The sequence below is a fragment of the Antechinus flavipes genome, chromosome 3 (assembly GCF_016432865.1).
Source record: "Antechinus flavipes isolate AdamAnt ecotype Samford, QLD, Australia chromosome 3, AdamAnt_v2, whole genome shotgun sequence".
In the NCBI taxonomy this organism is placed as follows: Eukaryota; Metazoa; Chordata; class Mammalia; order Dasyuromorphia; family Dasyuridae; genus Antechinus; species Antechinus flavipes.
The window spans coordinates 194,095,209-194,120,660 of NC_067400.1; the positions used below are offsets into that span (position 1 = coordinate 194,095,209).

The following is a 25,452-nucleotide window of genomic DNA, read 5'->3' on the forward strand; positions in this document are numbered from 1 at the left end:
CTACCATGCATCTTGATTTGACTTGAGTGGTATCTGACAATGTGGTTACTATAAATATTTCATTCCCTCTCAAGATCACTTCTGACTACGCCATAATTCAATATGAGATGCTCCTTTGCTTGCATGTATGTATATGCATATTTCATAGTATCTTCTTATAATAAACATTTAATAAATATTCAATAAAAGAATGCATTTTAATGCATATAAAATGCAGAGAACTGAGGAATCTATTTATTCTATATTAACTTGTTAATTGAATGAAACAAATAAATACATACACATTTAGCTTTATGATAAAATTTGAGATTTCTTGTGAAATTCTGTTGATTATAGATGTTCCCTTTTTTAACTCATTAAATATATATAGAGAAGAATTCACAGTGATCCTGTCTCTATGACTCACTGAAGTTTCTTCCTTGAATCATGAAAAGTGCTATTATTATGATTCTCACAATGTGAGATGCTTCCTATTATGTACATTTTTCTTTCTTAACTGAAAGTACAATTATGTGATATTTGGTAATAAGGAGATAGCTGCTTCCTAATAAGGAAGGGACTTGGAAAAGAAAAGAAAATTATAGAAGGTGTTTTCAAACTGGGTGAAAATACTTTAGGTTTCATCAGTGATGACAATAGGAATCAAGGAGGAATTATGGATTGGAAGGTATTTCTGAGACTAATGTATATATATATATATATATATATATATATATACATTATATATATATATATATAATGAGCCATAGAGAATGCAAACTCTTTTATCCATTCAAAACTACTCCTTATCTAAGGTACTCCCTTTATATGCTATTTCTTTTGCTATTGAAGCAGTTTCACCCATGAAATTGTCCATTTGGGGAATAATTTTGTCCATATTTTTCCAGATGAATTTTTACCTTCTTCCTAATCCTTTTCCTCTTCTCAGTTTAAAAGAATCAAATAGAAATTAGCTATTTTCTTTGATATATATATATATATATATATATATATATATATATGAAAACTTTACACTTCAGACAAGGATAATGTTTTGATCCTTTAATATCTTGTTTCTTTGAAGAAAGCATACAAAATTTTAAGACCAAAATAAAGGCAGATTTTATAATAAAACTTAAAAGTACTTTATATCTTGTTAATTATAAAAATAACAATAATAATGCCAAAAATATGTACCTCACTGGTCATTATAAGGATACACACATATTCCTTTTCAAATTGTAAAGCATATGTTAATATCATGATGAAAATGAACACCAACAAATAATAATAAAGCTACCCTCCTTTTCTCCCATCATTCTGTATCCCCTTCATATAAAAAATATGGAATTAGTTATCTTTCATTATACAAACTTCTCACCTTTGTCATACACCTCAAAGTTCTAGCACAGAGAAGATACTTAATAAATGCTTATTGAATGAATGAATGGACATAAGAATCATGTAGCCTTAGAAATAAGACAACGTAAGATCAAAGTGTAGCTTTGTTTCTGCTATTACTGCTTTCCATCTGAAAAAAAAAATCCACAACATTCTTGAGGTTCCAACAGTCATGGAACCCAACTACCAACTGTAACCTTCCAATGTGATTATGTGCCTGTCTTATATACATGTTTCCTTATCCCTATCTTCTCAGAGATCCAAAAATCTGACTGTAGCCCCTCACCTCTGTCTGGAAGATTAATCCCCAGATAGATTAAGACCCCTGAAAGACAGCATAGTCTAGAAGGAAGGTAAGTTTCTAGTTAGCAGTCTTTAGTTCTGACTGTTGACTTTACTTTGCTAGGTGTGTCATTTGGCTCATTTATAAAGTGGATAGAGTAATTCCTACACTATCTCTATCATTTCTATGATATGAACATAATACAGGGGCAAATACTTGGAAGTAGCAAAGCAAAACAAAACACTATGCAAATGTTAACAGGTATGATTATATGTAGAAAACAGGTATTTGCTTGACTTCCCAGATACATGGCCTCATATAAATCAGAGTGACTAAGCTCAGCTTCTCTGCCATGCAGGGAAATAGTTCCTTTCCTCTTAAGGAAATAATCCCTTCCAAATCCTAAACTTAGGACTTTTATTTGAAGAAATATGATAGTACCTTTTCCCCCTTGTACCATTTCCTGGTCTTCTCCATTTGGTTCTGATCACATGTTGATTCAATTGGCAATATTTAATAATTTTAAAAATATATTTGATGTCTAAAATTTTCATGTTACTTTATCACCTCCTCTTCCCAAATTGTAAAAATCTCAAGGATAAAAACTTTTATCTTCTGAGTCTTTTGTAGTATATCTGAGCCCTTAAAAGTACAAAATTATTTATAATGTATGTTTTTGAAAGCACAGTATTGATTCATTAACTATAACCATTACTGTTACATTTTCACCTATGCTCTTGTCCATCTGGGAGTAATTTAGGCTGTATTCTTCTGGATGAATCCTTGTTTTCTAGTCCTATCCCATTTCCTGATTTAAAGGAATGAAAAATAAATTTATTATTTTCCTTAATCTTGATAAAGAAAATTTCACATTGTAGATAAGAACATTCCATCAGTATCTCAATTTATAAAGGTATTTAACATTATAGTCAAATATTTTGGAAAATAAGGGAGTTAAAGAAAAAAACCTATTATTTATTTGATTTTTAAAAAAAAATTATTGAACTAAATACAAAATGAGAAAAAAGAGAATAGAAGAAAGAAAGAAAAGGAAAATAAAAAAACAAAACAAAGCATTGTAATGTGCCCAGCAGAACACCAGGAAAAATTCAAAATATGTAATGACAAATTTCTATTTGAAGAAAGCATATATAATAACAGAAAAATTATATTCATGAGTGTCCATCTTTTTTTTGCTTCCTTCATAGGTTATTCTTTTGTTCTCTACTGAGCACTTTTTGCTTTATTGTTTTTTCCTCTTTCATCCTTCTCACCTCCTCCTAGCAGACTATAGTTAAGAACAGATATAATTATATGGATATATATATATATATATATATATATATATATATATGTGTGTGTGTGTGTGTGTGTGTGTGTTGTGTGTGTGTGTGTGTGTGTGTGTATTCACACCCACCCATAAATTCACACACACACATACATGTGTCTATACACACACATATATCCACACATAAACACAGACCTACATACATATATACCCACATATACTCAGGCATATATACATTTACTGGTTTGTAAACATGCTAAAAACAATACTAATTTGGCTGGCATATAATGTAGATTTCTCTCTTGATTGAATCTTTAAATTTGACTTTGGCTAAGATCTAGGATTACTAGCCCTACTTTTTTTTCTAGTAAATTCTGTTTCTGCTCCTTGTTATAATATTTCTGTATCTCTTATTTCCTATCCTTGATGATTCTTTCACTTAATTCTGCTCTTTAATTTGTCTATTACTTAATCTCCCCTCCCCATTCATGCATTTCTCCCTTATTTTTTCCCCAACCCTTTTCTTCCCTCTTTATCCTTTGCCCATTAATCTACACACCTTGCCCCACTGCCATAAATCTGCACATTTTTCTATACCTTACCTTATTCACTTCCCTCCCCTCATTCCTTTCCCCTTATTTCTTTATAGATTTTGGAAGCTGTTCATGCTCATGGCATGTTATGTTGCCTATTTAACCCATTTCTGATATGAGAAGTTTTCAGAACTAACATGCTCTCCTTTCCCCTTTAATGACTCTGTGTCTATTCTTCCTCTGTACCTCATTTGTATAACATTATTTTTACCTTTTCCCAGTTTTGCTTTTTAGAGTCAGATCATACTCAACTCTACTCCAATTTTCTTTTGAGCTATCCAATTACTGGTGTCAATCTTAAATATAAGGTATGCATTTCCACATAAGACTTAAAACAATTTGTCCATCTTAGGTTCCTTGAAATTAATATTGAATATTGTCTCATATATTAAATTTTCTATTGAGTTTGGGTTTAGTTGAAAGTCTTGAAAATCTGCAAGTTTTTTGAATGCTCATTTTTTTCATTCAATATTATGGATAATTTTGCTGGATATGATATTTTTGGTCACAAACCTATTCTTTTAATTGCTGATAATACATGATTCCAGAACCTGCACTCTTTCATTGTGGTTGCTATTAAAGTCCTGTACAAATGTAATTGTAGACTCAGCATATTTGAATTTTTGTTTGTTTCTTGCAAAATTTCTCTTTGATCAAGGTGTTTTAAAGTTTGGCAACAATATTCCTATGTGTTTTCTACAAAGGATCTCTTTGATGTGGTGATCCATGGATTTCTTTCTTTCTTTTTTTTTTTTTTTTTTTTTTTCCTACTTTCCCCTTATGTACTATAATTCCAGGATAATTTTCTTGGATTATTTCTTATAGAAAGGTTATTTTTATTATAGAAAGGTTCCTTTTTTAATTACAATTTTCAGATAGGCCAAATTGTTCTCATATTTTATCTTCTTGATCTGTTTTCCAAATCTGTTCTTTTTTATGTTTTCAAATTCTGTTCTATTTTTTTCATTCTTTATATTCTGTTTTGTTATTTCTTGGTCTTTTATGGCTTCACTGGCTTCCCTTTGCCCAATTCTAATTTTTTAAATAATTTTTTTCTTTAATACTCTGTACATCTTTTTCTAGTTGGTTAATTTTTTCATAATCTTGTTTTTCTTGTATTTTTTCTCAATGTCTCATTTGATTTTTAAATTCATTTTTTTTGAGTTTTTTAATACATTTTTCTCTGAGCAAGGAGCCACTTAACTTGCTTTTTGGGACAGAAATTTTTTGTTTTTTTGTTTTTGTTTTTTATTTCAGTTTAAGATGAAACACAGTCTTCCCAGACTTATTTTCAATAAGTTTTTATGGTTGGATTCTTTCTTTCTTGACAATTCTTTTTCTTTCTTTCTTTCTTTTTTTAATGATAGGTATTAGTGTCAGCATTTGTAATCATAGTGTGGCCACTATGCTTTTAACTGTCATTACAGTGGAAAATTAAATGTTGCTCTCTATCTTCACTTCTGACCTGGCTCCACCCTCCTGCAAGTGTCCCCAGCCAGTAGCATCCCTGCCCTCCCCCTACTTCTGCACTCACCAAATGTGCTGCTTCCTTCTAGTACAGGGACATATCTCAGTTAATCAGTGAAGATTCCCTCAGTCTTCTTGGGCTCAGATCCTGACTCCTCAAGCTGTCTGGGAAGTAAAAGTAAAAGCCTCTTGTCGAGGTTTCAGTCAAACCCAGCCAGCCATAAAGTGCCCCACTTTTTTTTGGGGGGGGCAAAAACCTGATAGCCAGGAGGTGTTTGCAATTCATACTGGTTAATCCTCAGCCTGGAGTCTTTTTTTTTTTAAATAGATCTTCTTGGGTTGTGCCATAAGGATCCCGGTTCTGTTCAAGTCATCTTGATTTTTCACCTATTTGCCCTGAAGCACAAATTTGTTCTGTTTGTGGGGAAAATATGGATAGTTTGAAATTTACTGACCTACTTTGCCATCCTTGCAGAGTCCTTTTCAAATAAGGACTCCTTTATATAACAGTTAATGTTCTTGGATTACCTTAAACTAGGTAACTGTGGGCTTCTATAACTTGCTTATTTATTCCATTCCACTGATCTATTTTTCTATTTTTTTGTCCATTGTTAAATAGTTTTGAGAAATAATATCATATCATATAGAAATTCAGTAATGACCTGGTTCCTTTAATACTATTTCTCACCCTCACCTATTTCCTTGAGATTCTAGAAGTTTGTTCATCTAAATTAATTTTGCTGTTATTAATGCTTATAAAACAACTGCTTAGTAAAGAAGTTGAAATAGCAATAAATATATTTTAATATAGGTAGTATAGTCATTCTTTTTGTTTTTAGATTATACTGGTGTGTATAATTATTTTTTTCTAATTATTTAATTTCCCAATAGTATTTTATTTTTTAAAATACATGTAAAAATAGTTTTCAACATTCCTTTTTGTAAACATTGTGTTTCTACTTTTTCTCTCTTCCTCCCTTACCTTCCTCCTCCCAAGGAAGCAAACAATCTGATATATGTTAAATATATACAATCCTTTAAAAAATATTTCCATATTTGTTATATTATACAAGAAAAAAATCAGATCAAAAGGGAAAAAATCACAATATAGAAAACCAATACACCAAAAAATGTTACTATGTACAATATTTTCCTGATTCTACTCACTTCATTCAGCATCAGTTCATGTAAATATTTCCAGACTGAAATTAACTTGTTTATCATTGATATATCATAACTTATTCAGCTATTTCCCATCTGATGGACATCCACTCAGTTTCAGTCCCTTGGCACTACAAAAAGACCTGCTGCAAACATTTTTGCACGTGGGTCCTTTTCCATCTTTTATGATCTCTTTAGGATACAGACCCAGTGAAGGAACTGTTGGATCAAAAGTATGCACAGCTTGATCACTCTTTGGGAATTGCTCCAAAATGCTCTCCAGAATGTTTGGATCATTTCATAACTCCACCAACAATGCATTAGTGTTCTAGTTTTCTCATATTTATTATTTTCTTTTATTGTCATTTTAGCCAATCTGAGAAGTGTGAAGTGGTACCTCAGAGTTATCTTAATTTGCATTTCTCTAATCAATAGTGATTTAGAGCTTTTTTCATATGACTAGAAATGGCTTTAATTTCTTTATCTGAAAATTGTCTGTTTATATCCTTTAACCGTTTGTCAGTTGGATAATGACTTGTAATCTTATAAACTTGAGTCAGTTATCTATATATTTTAGAAGGCCTTTATAAAAAAAAAATTTTTCCCCCAGCTTTCCTGCTTCCCTTCTAATCGTGGCTGCATTGGGTTTATTTGTAGAAAAAAAAAAAACCTTTCAATTTAATACAATCAAAATTATCCCTTTTGCATTTTATATTGTTCTCTAGTTTTTCTTTGGCCATAAATAATTCCTCCCTTCTCCAAAAATCTGACAGGTAGACTATACCTTGCTTTACTAATACTAATAAAATAGTGTTACTCTTCATGTCTAAATCATGAACCCATTGTATGTATAAGGTATTGGATGCTGGTCAGTGTCTAATTTATGCTATACTATTTTCTAATTTTCCCAAAATTCCCAAAAAATAGTGAATTTTTATATCAGAAGCTTGAGTTTTTAACAAACATTATATAACTATAGTCATTGAAAATTGTGTCTTGTGTATGTAAGTTATTCCACTGATCCAAAATTATTTAATTCTTAATTCATTTTAAAATACTGAGCATTTTGTTGTTTCTATTTATATAAGTTCTCAGAGTGTTTTGGCCTCATCCGAGGCCACAGAGGAATAATCATACGCAGGGAGCTATGAGGAGGAGGAGAAGGAACAAGAGGACTGGTCCTGCAATTAGAGTGACTGATACCAGTTCATTGAAGCCTTACAACTGGCCTCCTGGTCATCCAACCGCTCACACAATGAGGCGAGCGATTCCCTAATCCCTGACCGACTTGACAGCCTCCGCTAGGGAGTCCACTGATTTTTCTAAATGGGTGATGAGACCCTCTAGAGTCTGCATCAACCTGAGAACTAAGAAGGCAAATGTAATGCTGAAGAAACTGAGGCAAGATAGAGATCAGAGAGCTCCCTACATTCTATTAATTGGAGAGTTTGATTGATACAGAACATTGAGAGTGGGAACAGCAATCTGTTTCTGACAGCGTGGTGGGAGACACTGGACATTCTGATAGAAGTCAGGAAGTCTGAACTCCCCCTTGAGTCTCACACTAACGATTTATAACCTTAGAGCAAATGGTCTTCATTCTTAATGAACCAGAGGGGGGTTTTGCAATGAAGGGATTGAGGCAGAACAGTTAAGGAAACCAAGGCAGAACAATTTAGGGAAACTGAGTCAGGATAATTAAAGAGGACTATGGCACAATATTCCACACACTCTCTCTTCTGAATCTCTGTGAAGCAAATAAACCAAAATAAAACTAGAAAAGAAAAAAATGCAAAGACAAGTCTCTCCCTGATAACTCTGGAGTTAACAGCAGGACAAAGGCTCCCTGTTGCAAGCATGTCAGGTCCATCTCAGCCAGAGAATCCAGTTTGAGATGGACAGTTCACTGTGAGTTAGGTGGTCTGCAGTCATTTGTGCATTGAACTCAGTCTCTGCTAAAGGAGCAGCAGGGCTCAAGGGCTCAAGGTCCATTCATAGGGGCAACCTGCTTCATCTGTCTCTGCCCAGAGGATCAGACGGCTGCAGAAAGGATCAGATTACAGAGCAGATTATGCACAGTTAGACTATCAAGGCAGACCAACCTCAAACTTTTAGATGCCTGATATCAAACTACAAGATCCTTTGAGATTGCTGAAATACTGATTAATGAACTGGGGTTACAGGACTGGAAAAACAGATCAGAGAGACTGCCAGTCTTAAGATAGGTGTCTGATTTCTGGTTGTTTCTTAAAAAAAAATAATCCCAAGAACTGAGTCTGCCAGGGCAATTCTGACAGAATAAGGGATTTCTATTCTTTCAGGTATTTTTAGAAAAAAATATGCCAGTTTCCCCAATGTTCTATCTCATCCTCCCTTTTTTTCCATGGAAAGGAATTATCAAATGACCATTCCACATATAAATCCCACGAGTGAATCAAAATTCCTGTACATAACAGACTAGTACAGTAGCATTTCCTAAAAATCCCACAAACATAATAGCAAGTTACATAATTTTAACCAATCCCATCCCAAATCTTAAACACATGATAATAGATTACCCAGTCAAGGTTTAACAGTCAATCATCAACCATTCCCACAATCCCCCATATAAGTCCATCAAGTGAGAGAGGAGAAAGCTTCTCCTGGTGAACATGGTCGGTGGCTCTCAGTCCATGCAGAGGGTGGGTGTGCCATGCAGACAATCAAAGCTGATCAAGATCCCAGAAGCAAGTCAATATCCGTGATTTGACACAAATCCAAGAAATAAAGGTTAGAACAGTCTGAAATAAAAAGACTGGTCCACAAGACTGCTGTAAAATGTGAAGAGCCAGCAGCTTCCTATGTGAAGAGATGACTGCTTTACAGGACAGGCACCAGCTGTAGTCTCAAGTCTTAATAGTAGTTAGGTCTCACAGACCATTGTTAATTGTCCTTTTATCATTTAGATACCTTAAAACCCTCCCCACAAATACGCAATAACAGACAGATGACCAGGCTAAATATTTATTTGCCCAAGCATTTAGGATACAATGATTACATATAATCAGGCTGAAAACAGCAAGGTATGACATAATTGAATTGGATTAACAATCCTATTGACCATTGCTCTGACCATAGAAATCAATTATAGGAGGAAAAATTGCAAGAACTTAACTATAACATAACATAAGCAGTCAAAACTCAACCTTCAGCACATATTGGATAAAATAACTTTAACCCAGTTTTATTCCAATAAATTTTCCCACTAACTCTCAGAGAGTGGAGCTTTAAAACTCCTATAAAGCATTAACTAATTAACTATAAGCCCAAGAAATTTTATCTCTAATAACAGGTTCCATTAATCAAATTTCTGGTAAATCCTAAACAAATATTTACCATAACCTTATAGTGATAACAGTAAGAAATTTGTCCCAACAAGTTCACAACTTAATCAATTATCCAAATAAATGTTTCATAAATGAACATTATACATACAAATCAGTTTGCCTTTAAAATACCCAATACATAGAGAAATATCCCAAATTACATATTGTCCATAACAGAAACATTCTCAAAAGGACAAAGAAAAACTATTATTTTCAGAGATCCTTTAAATAACCTCAGGATAACCTAATACAATCAATTTAAAACTTATACAGAATGTCCAAATACCTCATAAGAGAATCGGAAAGATTCTTTAAACTTTTAGAAGTAATCCTACCAAAGTATAGATCACATTTATGACCATATTCCTCAAACAAGAAAACCATTATGTATCAAGAAACAAGTATTCAGTCAATTAACCTAAAAGTAAGACTTTCCCTTTAAATCAATTTGCTGCACTGACAGTAACTTGATTTAAAAAAAAAAATGGCTGGAACACACTTAGTGGGGTGAGGAGAGGAGAGGATTCTAAGTGGCCACCCTTCCCTCCTGCACTCCTGGACAAAAATTTCCTCAGGTTACACACTCAATTTCTTACATGGGAATCCTTCTCAAGATTTAGCCTATCAGTTTATTTATTTTCTCCCAATATCAAGTTTCTTCCCAAATCCATCAGTTTCTCAACTTTCTCCTTCTCTTATGCTACATACAAACAGTCTCCAACAGCTTTAACTAAAGTTGCAGAAAGCAGTGGTGGAGTCAGTGAGTCGAATCTTTATCTTTGAAGACAAAAGATCCTCTTCCCGTTTCTCTCTCTCCCACCTCTTCTTCCTGCTGCTAAAAACCTTTTTCTTACTTTCTAAAATCATGCAAACCTTTAATTGTTCCTACAAACCAATCCTTCATAAATCACCTGCATTCTTCTTTCCAGTTCTTTTCTAAACTTTTAAGATTCATAATATAACGAATAGCTAGGTAAACTCCATAAAACATAACTTACAATGTTAACATTTAAACTGAATCAAACCAAACTTCTTCTTCTTCCTTTTTTTTTTTCCCTGCCTGAATGTTTGTCTGACCACAATTAGCACCTCTCTTATCTGTCCAGGCAGAGCTTGAATTGTATTGCCCTTTCTCTTCCTCTTTAACTAAATCAGGCTGCTTTTTCTTTTTTTTTGGTAATAAAGGTATTGATATGCAAAGGCAACAGCAAAATTATATTTCCCATAATTTCAGAATCATCCCAATATTCCTAATCAATTTTTTTTCTTCCTGAGTTTCAATCAGATGAGGTTTTATTGCCTCTACTTTAGCAGGCTCTGAAAAATGCTTTAAGGGGAAAAAAAAAAAACTTTCCTGTCAGTTTAAAATGGCCATGTTCTATTTACTCACAAATTAGTACAACAGATTAAAAAGTTGAAAATCACAAGCAAATTTTCAAATAACCAATTCCCAAATTTCTTAATCATTGTTCTTAACAGAGCTCTTAAATTAACAAAACAGACAAATCACACAGAACACATACAACTAGAAGAGTGCCCCCAAAAGGTGCTCAGAATCAGATCAGACCAGATGTGTCCAGATTTAGACACTCATGACCATCACACAGCCTCCTCTGGAGGTCAGCAAGGGGCTTAGCGCTGCGTCCAGCTTACCCCACTTGCTATAGATACAGGAGTACTCACCAGACCAGACAGGTGGCTGCAGGATAGTTAGGCAGTTGCAGGGGCCCCTCAAAATCTTATTAACCAGAACTGGCTTTTAGGATGCTCTGTGCCAATTTTGAACCGAATTCAAAAACTTGAGTCTCATTCTCCTGGTCCGCAGAAAGAGTTTTCTGGAAACTGGGGCCGAGGAACATCTCTCAGTGGCCACCCGCTAGGATCTATAACTTTTTTTTTTGCCCTCCAGGGAGAGGGACTGGCTGTCAGGCTGAGCCAAAAGCTTATCTCGGTGGAACTTCCAAATCAAATGGACAGACATGAGATAGACAGCTCAGACTAGATTATTTAATTTAAAGCATCCTTTAATAGCTGGTTGTCCAGGACTGACCTCCACTAGACAGGCTAGAAGAGATCAGTACCAAACCTAGCGAGGTACACTTTTAAACGTGTTTACTACATCCTGGAACAGCTTTGGGTTTACAGATTTCGGAAATCACTGACACATTTTTCTTGTTTACAATAGGGAAATGTCTGGATGGGAGTGAACACACAATGGAACCTGTCAACATGTTTTGCATGTTGTCTAAGGTCTCATGAACCAGGGGATGGGGCCCAATCTGAACATAACACTTCCCTTAATTTAGTTTGAGCAACATCTGCCTATAAGCCTGAGGCCCCTTGACCCAGGGATGAGGGGGCCAGTCTTTTGTCCATTTCAGTTTCTTTAGAAATATAGATAATGTAGATGGTGAAATATTTATTTTGTTATTTAGTAAAAGAGTTATTTAAGGTGTGGTTCTAAGGTAAACACCCTCAGTTTAGATTTGATGTTGGAAAGAAATGAGGCATTTAAAAAGCACTGAATATTTAACAGCAGACAGAAAAGGACCAATTCAACCATCAATAAGCATTTATCAACCAGGCTCTATGCTAAGCTCTAGGATAAAAAGAAGCAAAATTAATCTCTACTCTCAAGGTGCTTACAGTCTAATGGAGGAGACAACATATAAGCAAATATATACAAAATAAACTATGATAAACAGAAAGAACAGGAAATAAGGAGATGGCATTAGAATTAAGAGGGGATAGGAAAAGTTTGTATAAGAGGGTATTTCAGTTGGAATTTTAGGGAAATCAGGGATGTTAGTAGTTGGAGTGGAAGAGAAAGATGATTTCAGATATGAAGTGACAGCCTGAGAGAATGCCCAGATCTGAGATGGAATGTCTTATTTGTGGAAAAGTCAACAGGACACTGTTGAGAAGAGGTTTCAGGACAGAATCTTGAGGGACATCTGGGGTTACAAGATATGATCTGAAGAAAGTAAAGAAGACAGAGAGAGCAGTTAGAGTTGTGGGAGGAAAACCAGGAAAGAATGATGTCCTGAAAGCATAGAGTGAACATTAGTCAAAGGCTACAGAGGTGGGTCAGTGAATAGAGAACTAGCCCTGGAGTCTGGAGAACCCACCTCAAACACTTAATAATTATGACCCTGGGAAATTAACACTAATTATCTCTGAAATAAAAAAAGAAAACAACTGCAATATCAAATGCTTTTGGATTTGACAACTGTGGAATCATTAGCAACTGTGGAGGGAGAAGTTGCTCTGAAAAGATAAAAGTCCAAAGTTGGGCTGGGCTTAAGAAATAAGTGAGGGGAAAGTGAAGAGCACCTGATGAAGATAATCTTTTTTGAGAAATTGGTGACAAAAGGCTGATGACTATAAAGTATAATAGCAAGAAAGGAAGAATCAAGTGGAGGTTTTTATCAAGACGGGTAAGCTATAAGCACATTTATAGGCAATGCAGAATGAGTCAGTGGAGAGGAAGAGATTACAAATAAGTGAGAGAGAAGGAATGACAAGAGGAGCAGTCTGCTGAAAGAGATGGGATAATGGGATTACTTGATGTAGAGGAGTAAGAAGTAAGGTCATTTTGTCATGTGAGAAAGGGATGAAAGAAGAAATAGTGGCAGGAGAGAGGAGGAAGGGAGAAGAGAGATCTCATGATGAATGGCTTTTTTTCTTTTTGTAAATTCTGTTTTTGTAAAACAAGTTTCTTTGTTGGAAAAGTAATCAGAGAAAAAGCCATGGGAGGGATAAACAATTATGAAAGCTCTGTCATGGAGAGTGAGAGAGTGAGTTGATAAGGGAGGTACAGCAGAAATTTCTACAAGGCAGAAGATTCACTGCTCATAAAGAAACTGACAAATCCTCTGGATTATATGAAAAGTTATCCCTCAAGAGATCGAGGATATCTTCATTGTCTATCTTTATAAATAAAAAGGAAAGAAGCTATCCTCTGACAATCATAGAACGAGGTTCCTCTTAGTCACTGCTGGCAAGGTTCTTGCCAGAGACTTCTTTAATAGATTGATCTGTGATCTGGAAGATGGTCATCTAAGAATCAATGTAACTTTAGAAAGGGTTGCAGAATAGTCAGCATGGTATTTACTGACCTAACAACTCCAGGAGAAATGCCAGGAGCAGAATAGAGGTCTTTATACGTTGATCTGAACAAAGCTTTTGATACTGTCAGTCATGAGGACTTGTGGAGTCAAGGCAAAATTTGGTTCTCTAGAGACGTTCACAAATAATGTACTTCAGTTTCATGATGGCATATTTGCATGAATTCTGGATGAAGGACAATTATCCCATGTTTTCCCAGTCATCAGTGAAGTAAGGCAGGACTGTGTACTTACTCTCATGCATTTTAGCATGATGTTTTCCACTATATTGTCAGATGTTTTTGGTGAGGATGAAAACAGCACCAAAGTTAGCTACTACACTGTAGTTTAACTTGATAAAGGCTGCAAGCTAAGACCAAAATGGAGGGAGAGTTGATATATGACTTTTTGTTTACAAATAATTTTGCATTCAGTGTAGCCTCTGGTGCTGAGATGCAACTGAATATGGTTTAATTCTCTACCACTTGTGCTAATTTTGGCTTAACAATCAATACCAAGAAAACAGAGGTCTTCCACCAGCTAGTACCACACCTTCCATAATGTGGAACCATAGATAAATGGGGAAATTGTGAATACTGTAGATAATTCCACTTACCTTGGCACTATATTTATCAGGAATGTCCACACAGATGATGACATTGTTATATACATTGCTAGAGGCAGTTCAGCATTTGGGAGGCTCTGAAAGAAAGTGTGGGAGAGATTTTCTGTCAAGCTGAGCTGCCAAGTATCCAAACTCTATTTCAAAGAAAGCAACTCCAAAGGGCTGGCTATACTGTAACCCAGATATTAATTGCATGTAACCTAAAAAAATTATTTTACAGAGAACTTACACAAAGCAAGTGCTCACATGGTGGTCAGAAGAAGCAGTAGCAGGACACTGCCAAGGTCTCTGAAAACTTTAGTATTAATTGTGAGACATGGGAGATCCTGGCATCAAAGAAGGAATCACAGTAGCACAAAGGAAATGTGAGTTGTAAAATCAAGAGACATCTCTATCCCAGTTCTAAAGGACTTCTTGAGCCTTCTGAAGTCACATTGCACTGATCAGCCACAGTCAAACACACTGTACTTGGACCACAACATCGTGATGTCGTTGGTCCTCTTCAAAAACAAAGGCCCAATAATAGAGTTGGATTGCTTAATAGCATTGAAAACCCAGTTGAGGTTGTATAATAAATGTTTGTATTGGGCTTACTCAGAACAGTTGAGGTTATGTGATTTTCTTTATTTTCATTCAACAGATGATGGAAAAGATGATGGACAGAACTATGTAGGAGGTAGCTGTGAAGGGCTGTGGTTGGACCTTTTCTATCAGGAATCTAAAGTGGTTGCAGGTAAAATTTAAATGGGACAATGGCTTCAGTGGATGAGGTCAGATAAAATTTTGGATTTCCATACCTGGGTGAACTCTTTGAAGACCTTTTACTGAGCCAACTAACAATGTTAGAACTTTTATATTCTTTATTCCTTTTTACTAGCCTAAGATGTGGAGTTATTCAAACTTGGCTTTATAAAGAAGAATTATCTTTGCTTTTTCTTTTTCTTACCTTTCCCCTCTCCTCTCTTTTTCTTTCCCTTCTCCTTTTCTTTTCTTTCTCTTCTCCTTTTCTTTTCTTTTCTTCCTTTTCCCCCCATTTCCTCCTCTCCCCTTCTCTCTTCATCCTCTCCTTTCCCTTCCCCTTCCTTCTTCTCTTCTCCCTTTTGCTCCCCTTCTATCTCTTTTCCTCTTCTCTCCCTCCCCCTCTTTTTCTAGTGTTGAATTTTTAAAAACCATCTTTATTTCTTATTTGATATTTGGAGTTTTTTATATTTTGCACATAAATCATACATTTCTCATAGTTCTTGGTTTCTTAGCATATAATTAAAAAAAAAACTTTAGCTATTGGTGTATAACCTTTGCTAATCTTACAAAATACAACTCTTTTTATTGCTTGTCACTATATTATTTCTATTTTTTCCAGTTTATTCCCTGAAAATTATTCAGAATTTTTTGGGGAGGTGGCTATTTTCTCTATTTTCTTCTTTTCTTTTAAAATGTATGCTTATTTTATTATTTTCTTTTTCCCTGAGGGATTTGGTGTTAAGTGACTTGTTTAGGGTCACACAGCTAGGAAGTGTTAAGTGTCTAAGGTCAGATTTGAACTCAGGTCCTTCTGATTTCAGGGCTGGTGCTCTATTCACTGCATCACCTAGATGCCCCTCCATTTTGTTATTATGCATATTTTCAGAAATTTTAGAGATTTTAGCTGGATTATAGACATTTGGCTTTGTTTACTCATGTTATTTAATTATACATATATATAAACACACATATATATACACATTTATGTATATAATACACACACATACATATATAAACATCATATATTTATATGATCAGCTTTTCTGCCTTTTAAAAATATTTGTAATTTTTTGTGTTACAACATGGCTTTTGTGAATTATTTCATATTCTAAAAAGAGAAATTTCTAAAAATCTTTTTTGTAATTATTCCAACAACCTTCTAAATTTATATTTTTCTTGTTTATCTCTTTAAAAATTATCATTATAAATAATATATATTGAAATTTCCTAATTATTATGAAAGTATGGCTTTTTATAATTTGATAATTTTCTCTTAAATACTATGAAACGTGCTATTTGTATGTGTGTGTATGTACTTAATGATAATATTATTTCATTAATCTTGTATCTTTAACTATACTGCATTTTCCATTTCTTATTTCTGATATCAAATTATATTGTTTTCTTATCTAAAATCATAATTAAAATTCCTTCTTTTTTGGAACAATATGATAAATAATAAATATCATTTGTGGTCCTAATTTTTGCTTCGTTGTGTGTCTACTTCAATTCAACAAACTTTTAGTAAATGCTTACTGAATGCTAGGCAACATGTATATCAAGGGAAAAAAACTCTCCTTTTTTCTTTGAAGTAGATGACATAGTAATTGGATTTGTGCTGCTAGGCCTCTTTACAATACACAATATTATCAGTATATTTTCTGTTGCAAGATTTGGAGAATACAGGGTTACCACTTCCATTAAGATGTAGAAGCAGGGGAAGATGGTAGGGGAGAGGTGTCATACTGAGTAATTGTTTGGAGGAAATATTGAAAAGAAAATGTATGTTACTCTAGCCAAAACTCAAAAATAATGGCTTGGTGAGATAGGGAATAAAGATGATTGAGGACAACTTAATTTAGTGAGTCAATTTTTTATTTTTTATCAGGAATTATCATTTTCTTTAATTTTCATTATATATTTGGTGGATTTCAAGATATTTTGATATAGTAAGACTGAAATTCAACTTCTTAATCCATTAACTTGTCAAAAATACCTAGTGAGTCCCACAATGTCACATTTTGGGCTTTGAAAACCATAAAGTTTTGTGCAAAAGAAAAGTATTATAACAATCTTCATTACTACTTATCTCACCGGTGCCTTTGTCCCACTTTTTCATTAATTTTGCAGCAAGGAGATTAGTTTAGGTTACATTTCTTAATGTACCCCTTATGCATTTATAAAATCAGATATATCTTCTCCTTCATTTTTTGCTTTAATTAATGCCTTTTCTAATCTTGTCATATTCTGCTTCACAGGAGATGCCTTAATAGGTGGTTCTGATTGCATTACTCCCTCTTCCCCTCTTACTTCTTCCTCCACCTATGAAGGGTTAATTGAGGGGGGACTACCATATTTTAAAATGCTAAGTATCCATAGACATAATTATTGTCTTCTGAATTGTCACAGTCAGTCTAAAAGACTTAACAGAAATCATTTAAAATAGCCAGAATAGTTTTCCAAGAACAACAAAAAAATTGATCCTCATTCTATACCACTTCGTCCCCCCCCAAAAAAAATTACAGAAGCACAGTTCACTATTATACTGGTGCAAAAGTAGGATATCTATTGCATTTCTTTGCAGGTAGTTGGGTCTGTTTCACTTTTATATTGTCAATTCAGGCAACCCTGGTTTCTTCTAGGCTCTGGACATATACATGGGCTAGATCTAATTAGGAGATGAGTTACTTGATATATTTGATTGTACTTTCTGGAGGTCTTATATCTGAACCACTGGAGACTGGAAATGGAAAAACTCACTAATTCAAGTTAATTTTTCTATCTATCTATCCATCTATCTTTCTGTACATCTATCTGTTTGTCCATCCATCTGTCTGTCCATCTGTCTATCTATCTAATCTAGTTATCTATCTGTTTATCTGTCTATTTATAAACATATTTATGTCTATTTTGGACAGGTGCTGTAGATGGAAAATGATGGATTCAGAGTTGAGAAAGAAGAAATCAGTCAGGATCATATCTGGAAAATTGCTCTGCATTTTCAATGATCACCAAAGCTCAGTGCCACAGAAGCCCATCTCTTTAACACCAATAGTCTCTTACTAAATGGCTGTGAATTGTAAGAATAAAAATTACAAGTAATCCTAAGGACAAGTAATCCTAAGGACCAGAGAAGAATGGTAGGTTGACCTATAATATATAGTAAATGGTGACAAATGATAGATAATGATTTTTGCATAAAAAGTAGGGTGAAATTCAAAGTTAGTGACTTGTATGACTAAAATAAGGAAGAAAGTTTATTAATGAATCAGAATAGAACAGAATTCTACATTTGTATTTCTAGTTTATTAAAGGAATCAAAGGAAGATCTCTAGAACTTTGGATAGAATCACTAGGATGAAATCATTGAAGGATACAGGCAAATATCTCCTAGAATTAGAAATTATGCATAGTTTATCATCTATCTAAACCTCAGTGATAGGATGATTAATTTATCTCCATATCTAAGTAATCACTTTGGGGATTTTTGTGGTCAAGATTGATTGACAAAGTTATTGTCAATTTCTAATGAGATAATGTATGCATATATTTTTTTAGGAAGCCTAAAGCCAAAAAAAAGACAGTAGTATTAATATTAATAGCAGCAACAGGAGCAACAATAGTAATAGTAGCAGAAATAGTAGTAATAGTTGTAATTGAGTAGTAGAAGTAGAAGTGGTAGGAATAGCAGTAGCAGAATTAGAAGCAGCAATAGTAGCTATAGCAGTAGGAGTCAAAAGAGAATAGTAGTAAAGGCATGGTGATAGTTGTGGTGGTAAATGATATATTGTTGAAATTCCAATGAGCATTGCTTGGCTTCATAGTCAAAAGTATAGAATTCAAACTGCAATATAGGCTCAAGCAAGAGATTATTTTTTCACGCTTTTTCAGGATTTTATTGGTAGTGAGATTTGTTTGGTTGTTGTTTTTGTTGTTGTTGATTTCTTTTGGTCTTAGTAACTGGCCTCTTGTTTCTATTCTATATTCAAAAAAGGTCTTTTCTGATCCAGCCCCTATATGGTTAAATAACCTTTGTATTGTATTCCCAAAGTGATCACAGGTAATTTATCTGGGGTGAGCAACTTAAAAAATTCAGTCATTGAATAAATATCTAAAGAAGAGCATTTGGTTATCTCTCCATCTCAGGAACATTTCACTCAAGAGAAGATAAAGAGTATGATTGTGTGAGATTACCGGCTATTTTTTTTAGTTGCTTATTATTTATAATAATAATAACAACAATAATAATAGGGTCCTTTGTTTGTTTAGAAACACAAATGCCTGGCAAAGCACAGCTTGGAATCTTGTAAACTGCACAGACTAAGCAGGTGTGATTACCTGGGATGTCACACATTAGTTAGGAGTTGTAGGGGAGGATATCAAGGAAGTTTGTACTAATCAAGATCTAGAACCAAAACAATTTAGCTTCCTGATTTGTATTTAACTATCCTATTATTCTGTTCTTGAAGTTCTTGTTGGTGAATGGACCTTTAGAATGAATATGACACGAGTAAGAGGTTCGCGCCATAGAAGTCACTAGGAGCAAATATGATTGACATTTTCTTAGTGTGACAGAAGTAGAAGAAACAAAAGAGATAATGGTCTGACCTACACAAGGACAAACCCTAGGAATCAGATGGAATCACTGTTATTTGTCCTTCATGCTGGAAGAGGACTATGACATTAGGGAGATAGTGTTGGGACATTCAAATGAATTGGCTTCAAGTGAGGGAGAGCTGTGCAAAATCACCAGCCTCACCTTTTTCTCAAGAAACATCTGGGTTCATTAATAAGATATAGACCAGGACAACTGGAGATGGCCCTGGATACAGTAAGATCTTTAACTGGTCTCAGTTTGACAGAGGCAATACCCATTCAGTGATTAAGGCTAGATAAAAATTGAAGCAAAGAATGGTCTCTTTTACCTAGTCAAAAAAGGGAAGACCCTTAGCGTTTTTGGCCAAAATGGAAACAACTGCTTTTTATATCCACTCTGAGGCAATCAGGGTTCAAACAATGACCAATTGGAGTTTGGTCTGGGATCCTTTGTTGGATAATAAATGGAAACCAAAGTTATCAGAGTTTAAGGTATGGTGCTTAAGAAAGAAATTTAGGGACTTCTGGGGGCAGAGCCAAGATGGCGGAGCAGGCACACATAACTCTCCAAGCTCCTCTCATTCCCCTCATAACCAACTATTTAATCCAGCCTCAAAAATAGCTCTTCACTGCTTAAATTCATGAAGATGAGAAGCACTACAACTTACCAGCCAAAGTCAATCTGGAAGCTTGCCAGGAAAGGTTTGTCCTGAGGGGGCAGGAACAGACTAGCACAGGCAGGGAAAGGCTAGTGTCCTGAGCAGACCAGGGGCGGGGGTGATCTCTGTGGCTAGAGAAGTTATAGAGACGACTCTGCTATAGGTTAAACTGCTCTGCCTTGAAAAGCAATAAACAGGCAGAGAAATTAAAGCCTAAAACAGAGGGTTCTCTAAAAAACGCCAGAACCTAACGAGATCTGGCTGTAACCCCTCAAACCCGGAAGTGACTCAGGCAGACTTTACAGCAGCCCTGTGGCCACATCCTGCAGTTCGGGGCTTTTGCGGGGGGAGTTACTAATTTGCATGGCAGGGGGGCACAGCCTGGGCAGCCTCTAATCAGCACAGTGAGGGGCTCAGCCTGGGGCAATAGAACCTCCCCAGCAGACTGTGCTTCCTGGGCAGACACTTCTGGTCCCTTCAAATCCACTCACTGCTCAGCTGCTAATACCCACAGCCCCAGGGCAGGGTTTGGTTTGGGGCAGTGAAACTCTCACTGCTAAGTGTCTCGCTGCAGGGCAGTCGTTATCTCACACAGCTGGTGTTCTTTGAAAGGCACTTTCCCAGCTGGGCCCTGCAGGCCTGAGTTACTCCCGGGTGGGGAACACTTTCCCAGAGCACTCCAATACCTCAATGCTTTTTGTAGCCGGTTGGCAGGACAGCTACCCGTCCATATATCTTTCACTGCTCTGCAGAGGAAGCTGGTAACCTCCTGGTTCTGAAGGCAGACCTTACAGGCTTTAACAAAATAAGTAAAAAAAATCGAAAGAACGATTGATAGTTTCTATACAGAAAAAGAACAGCTTTTCAACCCTGAAGAGACTAATAGCAGACAGTCTCCAGACAATTGTTGGTCTCCAATACAAAAGGCTTTCCTAGAAGAGACTATTAAAAACCTTAAAAGAGAACAAGAAGAAAAATGGGGAAAGGAAAGAGAAGCTATGCAAGAGAGCAACAACTTCCTAAAATGTGAATTGGAAAAGATAAAAAACTCCCAAGAAGTGCAGGGAAACAGAATTTACAAATTGGAAAAAGAAAATAACTCACTAAAAAAAAAAAAAAAAAAATTAGTGAAATGGAAAAAAATTCCATAGAGCAAAACAACTCAATTGGACATATACAAAAAGAAGTAAAAAAAGCTAATGAAGAAAATAGCTCACTAAAAGTCAGAACTGAACAAATAGAAATGACTGATTCATTGAGACATCAAGAATCAGTCAAGCAAAACCAAAAAAATGAAAGATTGGAAAAAAATGTCAAATATTTACTTGGAAAAACAACAGACCTGGAAAATAGATCTAGGAGAGATAACCTGAGGATCATTAAACTACCAGAAAATTATGATGAAAAAAAGAGCCTAGATACTATTTTACAGGAAATCATCAAAGAGAACTGCCCAGAAGTAATAGAACCGGAAGAGAAAATAGGCATTGAAAGAATTCATCGAACACCTTCTGAAAAAGACCCTAAAATAAAGACTCCGAGGAATATTGTGGCCAAACTTCAGAATTTCCAGACTAAAGAAAAAATTTTACAAGCAGCCAGGAAAAAACAGTTCAAATACTGAGATGCCACAATAAGGGTCACGCAAGATCTGGCTGCCTCAACATTAAAGGATCGAAGGGCCTGGAATCAGATATTCCGAAAGGCAAAAGAACTTGGAATGCAGCCAAGAACAAACTACCCAGCTAAGCTGAGTATTTTTTTCCACGGAAGAAGATGGACATTTAATGAAATAGAGGAATTCCATCTGTTTCTAAGGAAAAAACCAGAGTTAAACAAAAATTTTGATCTCCAACAACAGGAATCAAGAGAAGTAGAAAAAGGAGAAACTAGACAACATAGTAAAGTAAGAGAATACAGTTCAACCCAACTCCTCCTACAACTACTTCAACAAAGATGAGAAATTGAAGGATACACTGTAGACTCAAGTCCTCTGTCTTCAGAGTCGATGTTCTTTTCATTTGCCATTGTGCTTCCCATGGTCAGGCACACTGTAACATGCCCTTGACTCCTGTGCCCCCAAATCCTGTATTTGGAGTAACCAAATAAATGTCTCCTCCCCAATCCACTCACAACAAAAAAAAAAAGAAATGGAGCACAGGACCTGGAGTCAAGAAGAACTGAATTCAAATCTAGCCTCACATCCTGCCTAGCCCTGGAGAAGTCATTTTATCTCCGACTATCTGAAACAATGGATCCACTGGATCCACTAGGGAAGATCTCTGCCAAGAAAAGGCCAAATGGGGACAACAAGGGCTGGACATGGAGTTTTCCTGATGCCAGATCCAGCCTTCTAGCCACTGTGCCACCCCAAATGCCCTTATTAATATGCCTATTAGCAACCTTTGTGTTATATATGTTTATTTTAATATGTCCCTATTAACACTTTTGTGTTATATATTATGTGTTAATTTTAATATGTGCCTATTAACAATCTTTGTGTTATATGTTATATATTAATTTTAATGTGTGCCTATTAACAATTTTGTATTATCTTAAAAAAAAAAAGCCAAAATGTCTGGGAAAATAGTAAAAAAAATTCTGATTAAAAAAAAAGAAAAAAAAAAAAGAAAGAAATTTAGTCAGTAAATGCCAAAATATCTTGAGAACTTTCAGCAATCAAAATTTACTTTGCTTTGGGCAGAGCATCCACAGATAAAAGGATGATACCCTATGTGAACAGAAGGAAGCAGAGAAAAGGAAAGAAAAAAGGAAGGAAAAAGAAAAGGAAGAAAGAAAAAAGAAAAAGGAAGAAAGAAGGAAAGAAAGGAAAAAAGGAAGGAAGAAGGAAAAAGAAACGAAAGGGAAAGAAAGAAAGCTGTATTGTCCAACTAGTCAGTTTCAGTTGAGTCTCCAGTAGAACAGCTTCTACTCCCACTCACAGAGGTGGTTGTTTGTCTTCCATTTTCAAAGAAGACCATGACATTATGGAGGTGACATCATGACATGCAAGTGAATTGGATTTAAGTAAGGGAGGACTGTGCAAGGTCACCTGCCTCACTTTCTCCTCTAGAACCATCTAGGTCCAGTGGCCAGATATAGAAGATGACTGAAGATGGTCCTAAATGTAATGGGAATTGGAATCACCAGAAGCTGAAGAAAGAAGAAGGAAGCTGGGTTCTCTAAAAACCTTGGCTCTGACAAAAGGAATTTATTGGGTATTATGTAGACGCTGTAAATTTACATCTATTCTTGGTCATTTATAATTGGTGAGACTTTGGGCAAGTCACTTCACTTTTTGGGGTCTATTTTCTTATTTATATAATAAAGAGGTTTTGACTCCTTTCAGCTCCAAATCTACAATACTAGGATACTAGAATTCTGGATAGATAATCTTATAATGTAGTATACAACTTTTACAATGGACAGTGACTGCTATGGTTGTATGTATTATAGTAACAAATAGGATATTTTCTAGATTAGGACAAAGAAAAAGAAAATTTTCTACTGGGTTGTTGTCTCACATTCTAATTTTATATTTATTCGATTTAAGAAAAAATAAACTGTTTATATGGATTCCATTCCCTACAAGGGAGAGGAAATTTTGGCATGAAACATTGCTGGTTTTCTCCATTCTCTTATATTCATTCCAATATTCAACAGAAAGCTCTTATAAGATTCTACATATGTACTCTTTTCTGGCTAAAAACCATTTATTAACTTCTTTTTTTGTTTAATAAATACTTAAGGTTCTATGCTGGGAATTATAGGGTATTCAAATATTAATAAGAGATAGTCCCACATCTGAGACCTTCTAGGTCTAAGGTTTTATGCCTTCCAGAGGAATAAAAACTAAATTTGAATTTTAAAAAATTCAAGCATTTAGTGCTTTTCAAAGATATATATCATCTTGAATTGAATGATCTTTTTGGAGAAAACAATATGGTCCAATAGGAAATTAAAGATTTTGATATAAGCATAGCTATTTGTGTACTATGAGAAAAAAAAAACATGGAAAATTATAGAGATTAGAAAGCTGATTCATACACTTTCTCAAAGCATTATCCATATGATTGTGGATAGGCATATCCCTTAATCCTTTAGGCACTGTTTCATCATATGTAAAACTTCACACAACCTCTGTTGTGAGAAAAAAGTATTTTGCAAATCTTAAAATGCTATACATAAATGCAAGTTATTATTGTTTTATGTACCAGCAGGTCCTGTTAAATAATGTTATTTATGAATCTGTACTATCTAGGCCCTTCCAGATGAATGAGGCAATTCTGACTAGAAGTAAAAAGGAAAACTAAAACCGGTAGTTTAAAAACGTGTGAACAGAGGTCAAGAGTAGTTAGGGAACTGCAAATAAGACCACAAATAAAGGCTCAGTCCTAGCTTTCTGAGGAAGCATTTCTATTTTTTTCTCTGCATCTTAGGGCATAATCTATTCATAAAACACATTTATATTTTGCACAGACTGATTTTTTTCTTGGTTGTTTTATTTTTATAAAAAAATGTATTAATCCATTATACATTATCCCGTAATAGGGAAGCTTGTTACCACCATCATCACCACTTGGAATTGAACTGCTCTTGGTTCCTGATCCTTGGAGCATCTAGAATACTCTTGTTTCCTGTTCTTGGAATTCCTATTGGTGAGAAATAATTTGAAAGGAGAACTGAGAAGCTAGAGGGGAAAATGTCATCAGGGCCCTTCAGAATGTTTCTGTGTAGAAAGGCAGAGAAAATGACCATTTCTCAGTCCTGTTTTTAATTGTCTAAAATTAAATCTTAACAAAAACTATATGTAATAACAATGTAATTAGGCTACCCATTATACGTAAGATAACTTCAATTATAGAGGGAATATTTCCCTTATATCAAAGCAAAATCTTTCTTCCAAATAGTTCTGAGTTCTGCCCTTTGGAGCCAAGCAAAAACAAATCCAATTCCCCTTGAATGAGGATGATTAAGAATGGAAGCAGGATGGGCAGAAAGAAGGCTACTGACCAGCTTTACCTATTTCTCATTTGTGGGAAAAATGAGGATATCACTCAAGATATATTATCAAAAAACAGAGATAAGAACAATAGAAATAGAATTTTTAAAAAAGTTGTTTGGGCTTAGTGCAACTAGGTAAAAGGAGCATTCCCAGCAAATTGAATTTTGTGCATGGGAGGGCTAA

General features: G+C 34.9%; 1 long non-coding RNA gene across 1 annotated transcript; it reads left to right on the forward strand.

The window, feature by feature from the left end:
- Positions 1-1,569: 1,569 nt before the first annotated feature.
- Positions 1,570-24,923, forward strand: LOC127553573 (uncharacterized). Its single transcript, XR_007951777.1, has 4 exons — positions 1,570-1,733; positions 14,909-15,001; positions 17,928-18,149; positions 24,816-24,923. It is a non-coding gene; the product is annotated as an uncharacterized LOC127553573 (long non-coding RNA).
- Positions 24,924-25,452: the final 529 nt, after the last annotated feature.